The 5493-nt window shown below is 50.3% G+C and overlaps 1 long non-coding RNA gene across 1 annotated transcript; it reads right to left on the bottom strand.

Moving 5' to 3' along the window:
* Nucleotides 1-2894: 2894 nt before the first annotated feature.
* On the bottom strand, nucleotides 2895-4017 carry LOC107672136 (uncharacterized). Its single transcript, XR_001632289.1, has 2 exons — nucleotides 3262-4017; nucleotides 2895-3161 (listed from the first exon to the last, which is right to left on the bottom strand). It is a non-coding gene; the product is annotated as an uncharacterized LOC107672136 (long non-coding RNA).
* Nucleotides 4018-5493: the final 1476 nt, after the last annotated feature.

Raw genomic sequence — 5493 nt, 5'->3', positions numbered from 1 at the left:
GAAATGTGTTTATGCGGTTTAAGGTTAAAAAAACACATTATTTTCCACATACTGTACATTATTGTTTCCCTTTTGATTCGGTCACTCTACATTGCTATGGCAATTACCCTTTCCTCCAAATACTACTGAAGCCTTATAGAATCACATCAGTGAAACTGGCCAATGGCGTTCAAGCGCGCGAAATATGAGGGGCTCCCACTCTATATGAAGCAGTGCTTGTACGTCATCTATTCAGAATCTTTTTCTTCAGCCAACCTTCTACGAGAAGCAAGAAGCCTATCAAGACTACTCACCATGATCTACACGCTGCAGCGGACACGCCTTCTCTTCCCCTGCTTCTTCGGAAACAAGGATGACTCGCGATTGCCTCTCCTGCGCAGAGCCAATCAAACTCTCTGATGGCCACAAGTCGTGCGTCTTCTGCCTGGGTCGCGCCCACGCAGAGGTGGCGCTTGGGGGGTCAGACTGCCTCCACTGCGGAGATATGAGCTCCAGACTCTCAAGCTCCATTTGGCCATCGTCCAAGGCGATGAACTCACCCAACTAGCCCTGCCACGCTCTTCCTCTGCAGCCTCTTCGAGCCAAGGAGGAAAGTGCCGCGAGCTTCTAATGAGGATCTGTCAGGGTCAGGTGACGAGCCCGCGCCGGCTCAGTGCCCACACGCTCCTCACCCCCCTGCTGCAGGTCCCCTTCCAGTGCACTCCATGACCGCTGTTCTCCGCCCCTCCCCCATCGCTAAAGATGCGGTGTCCTTCGGTGCCATGGAGGACGCTGAGGTTGAAAATGATGCCATTTCGGTGGCAGCGTCTGCAAGAGAGGAATGGTTTAACAGCCCGCTGAATTACACTGCGCCCCACGGTAGTGACGCGGGGGACCTCCATCATAGTGATGTCGAGCTTCTAAGCGTCCTGTCCAAGGCAGTTAATGAGCTCGGTTTGGAGTGGGCGCCTCCTGCCGAGCCGGCCAGAAGCCGTCTGGACGAGTGGCACCTCCAGTCGGATCGCGGCCGAAAGGCCCGGCCCCTTTTTCCCCGAGGTGCACGATGAGATAAAGAAGTCGTGGAACGCGCCGCTCACCAGTTAAGTGCACAACCCGGGATCCTCCCTCCTGTCTTCTGTGGACGGCGCTGACCAAGTGGGGTATCTTAAACTCCCTCCCGTGGAAGAAGCCGTCACTGCCCATCTCTGTCCTTCAGCCGCGGCGAACTGGAGAGTGAGAAACGCGTCTCTCCCCTCTAAACCTTGCCGCGCCACTGCAAACTTCGCTGGCAAGGCTTTCTCCGCTGCGGGCCAAGCAGCTTCAGCACTGCACGTGATGGCGATACTCTAGGTGTATCAGGCCAAGCTGTTCAAGTCTCTGGATGAGGACGGGCTCGGCGCGAACCCTCCTGCGCGTTCCCGCTCCTCCTCAGCGCAGCGCGCGGGAAGACCGCACGCCTCTTCTGCTGCTGTTCAGCGCGAACATGAGCCGGCGGTGAGACCAAGACAGGCTCGAAGTGCCAGAGACCCCGCCCTGACAGAGACGGCAGGCTGAAAAACATACAAAACTCACCTCAATATCAAAGCAATTCTCCTCCTCTCACGCCCCTCTCCCCCATCACTCACTCTCACACTCGTTCGGTATTAAACTCCCCGCCCCCCAATGGCGAGTTATCCCTCACGGTGTGCAGTCAGCCTTGCCCGCTGTCACAGTTCACAGAAGCATGGCAGGCACTGCCAGGCCCAATCTTGGACCTGAGACCGCGCTGAATCGCGCTCTTTCGAAGCGCTCATTCAAAATGATTACGCTGAGACAAATCCTCTCACACATCAGACCGAGAGATTGTTTTATATCCGTGGATGTAAAGGATGCTTATTTTCACATTCAGGTAGCCACAGGCGTTTCCTGAGATTTACATTTGAGGGGATAGCGTACCAATTCACAGTCCTACCCTTCGGTTTATCCCTGGCCCCTCGTACGTTTACGAAATGCATGGATGCTGCTCTCTCTCCTCTGAAGCAGAGCGGAATGCGCATCCTGAACTATCTCGACGATTGGCTAGTCTTAGCCCAATCAGAGAGAGCGCTGCTCACAGAAGGGCTGACTGTGAATATGCAAAAGAGCATGCTGGTACCAAGCCAGAACATCTCCTTTTTAGGAGTGGAGCTGAATTCAATAAATATGCGAGCGTGTCTGTCGGAGGAGCGCTTACAAAAACAGATCAGCTCTCTCGCAGTCTTCCAGTTAGGGCACTCTCCCCCGCTGAAATACTTTCAGAGGACGCTAGGCCAGATGGCTGCCGCCTCGACAGTGTACAAACTAGGGCTCCTACATATGCGACCGCTTCAGCTCTGGCTAAAGGGCCGGGTGCCTCAGAGCGCATGGCGCACGGGCACCTTGCGCATCAAAGTAACGCGCGACTGCTAGGATGCGCTGACCCCTTGGCGCAATATGACTCTGTATCACCGGAGTGTTCTGTAGCGTCTGCGTAGAATCATGCATGATCTTTGGGATTTTATGGCTTAAGAGACCCTTTTAGCCTTTGACATTTGCATATAAATTACAGTCCTGGTCACAGACTTTAGTATCTAACACTTCTTGAACTCCTTCTACCTTCCTGTTTTCACCTTAGGTGGGCGCACCCACTCCCCCTTGTGGGCATTATCTGCTAGGTCGACTTGATACTGTAATTTGTTTTATTTTAGTTTCCCTTCTGCTTCGTTAGTCATTATCATTCTAGCCATTCTAGTTACCTGCAGTTTTATTTTTAATTTTATTTATTCATTTATTTTTATTTCTTGTTTTTGTATTAGTTTTTCATATCCAGTACTATTTTTGTTTTACTTTATTATCTTTTATTACTTTTATAACTTTTATATTTGTTTGTTTTGTTCCTTTTTTTTATTTAAATTTTAATTTTTAATCAGGGTTCTCTCCCCCTCTTCTCTCTCCCTTTACCACTCATTTATTTAAATTTAGTTTAAACAGTGTTTGAATTCAAATTTAAAGTTAATTTCTGTATTCTAGCCATTTTTGTTCACCTATAGGTAACACTCCCTCTAGTGCTTAGTTGGTGAAGTGACAGTTGCCTCCACGGCGGATCACAGTGAGCTGCCACGGGATCCAGACTGAATCACCTCAATCCATCACTAAGCCTAGCCATAGAATACTGACCCATCCAGCTAGCGAAACCCCAAAATCAGGTTGCTCCTCAATCTTTAAGGTAATTAGCCGCTCCACAGGCTGCCACACTAGATGTTATGACCCAGCAGCACCCTCTACTCGGTAGGCCCTGTCATAACCCCTAACAGCAGTAAAAGGCTTAAACCTGCTCTCTCCTCTATCTCTCTCTGTGTTTTGATTTGTTGGTTTGTTTGTTTTTCATTTTGTTCTGTTTTGTTTGCCTAGAGACCGAACCTTTGAGAATCATCAGGGAAGGCTGAGTAATAGATTGACGACCCAAGCTGCCAAAGTCTTTAGACGATCACGCTGTCAACAATCTTAGTTAGATACTTTCCGGTGTATCTCAGAGAGAGATGCTAGGGCCAAGGCCTGCAAAGGCCACCTGCAAAGTTCCCGGGTTGAAGTCAGTGCCCTGGCCCAACAAAGAGACGATTTAAAAGATGAACTTGATACGGTTCACCGAGAGCTTAAATATGCATATAGACTGCAAAGTGACTCTGAAAGGGAAATGCACACCACAGAATTTCCCCTAACCAGCAGATTGATACCTCCTAGTCAAGGGTTTCCAGTTCAAAAGGGGGGTGAGAGCCCACTGCTCAAGACATCACCTGCCAGCATCCCTGAACCCCCAGCAGCAGCAAGGGGGTGGGAGCCTTTTCAAAGGCTGTCTTCCAGTCACGGCGTGTCACCTAAAGAATTGGATAAGCTGGCTAGAAACATTCCCACTTTCACTCCAAACCCTGCAGGAGGCCACGATGTGCACGCCTACTTAAAAGACATTGACTTTCACTTGCAAACTGTTGCCAATGTTACCACGCGAGACAGACTCTATCTGCTCCGAATCACCGCCAGCCGTGAGGTCGATCAGCAAAATGCCATGAATGAGCTGAAACAACATCTGTGCATTGCTCCATGTCTGGCTTACCCAGATCCACAGAAGGAGTTCTACTTGGACACTGGATTCTCCAGCCACTGCCTCAGTGCTGGTCTATACCAACGGCATGACCAGGACAAAAGGGTGGTCGCATATGCCAGCAAGACTCTTCTTCCCCCAGAGTGCAAATACTCTGACTGTGAGAAAGCCCTGCTCTGTACTGTATGGGCCATCCAGAGATTCTCCAACTACATCGGAGCACAGAAAGTGATCATAGAAACTTGTCACCAGCCTGTCACATTCCTCAACAGCCAGCACATCCGGTGTGGTCACAAACGCACCCATAGCCACATGGCTCATGGCCCTCCAGGGGTGCAATGTAGAAGCACGATATGCTCAAAATCACAAGTCGGCGCTGGGAAACGGCCTGGCAGCCTGCCAAAGCTGCTCCGATGACACACCGACTGAGATCGTAGAAGCAGAAAGGCCCCAACTACCGCCACCTACCTGCCACAGGTATTTTGACAAGAATGTCTGCCAAGGCATGCCCACATCGATGGATGTTCCTACAACCACGAGGGTATCCTAAAGGCAGGTGTTGGTGTTCTCTGGCTAAATGATCGACCTTGCCCACCACAACACTTCAAGCTGGGTCCACAATCATCACAATATGCTGAGATAGCAGCTATTCTCATAACCCTGCAGATAGCATCAATCCATAACATCAGAGAACTGCTCATTTGCACAGACTCCAACTATGCCAGACTTGGCTTCACATGCCATCTTCCAGGCTGGAAGCAAAATGGTTTCAAGACAGCAAACAACAAACCAGTTAAACACCAACACCTGTTCCCAGGCTAGAAGCAAAATGGTTTCAAGACAGCAAACAACAAACCAGTTAAACACCAACACCTGTTCCAGGCATGCGACGACATCACAAGTGAACATGATATGATCGTCTACTGGAAGAAAGTGAAAGGCCACTCGAAGCAACCTGGTCCAGACAAGGACCTCAACGACCAAACGGATGCCCTAGCCAAAGCAGGTGCACTACACGGCGAGTTATGGTCTCCACCAACCCACCAACCCACTCTTAACGTGGCAGCCATAACCCGCAGCAAACACACTCAACCCACCACAATGCCCACCGCAGAGCCGCTTACGCTGGCTCCTCAAATCTCCACTAATTACATTGCTGACATGCAAGCTTCTGACTCCGCCATCAAAACCATCCTTCACCACCTCTCTGACCCCTCCAGCCACCCTATCACACCAGATGAACTTGCTGCTGCCCCAAGCCTCAAACGGCTATACCACGTAACACACATGCTGCGTGTGATAAACAACATTCTGTTTTATGCCACTGATGACCTCACTGCACCAAGGCTTGTGGTGCCACACTGCCAAAGGGGGTGATGCTGATATATGCTCACGACGCACCATGTGCGGGACACCAC

Source organism: Sinocyclocheilus anshuiensis, unplaced genomic scaffold (assembly GCF_001515605.1).
Source record: "Sinocyclocheilus anshuiensis isolate Anshui unplaced genomic scaffold, SAMN03320099.WGS_v1.1 scaffold12, whole genome shotgun sequence".
NCBI lineage: Eukaryota > Metazoa > Chordata > Actinopteri > Cypriniformes > Cyprinidae > Sinocyclocheilus > Sinocyclocheilus anshuiensis.
This window is presented reverse-complemented; position numbering and strand designations above follow the sequence as displayed.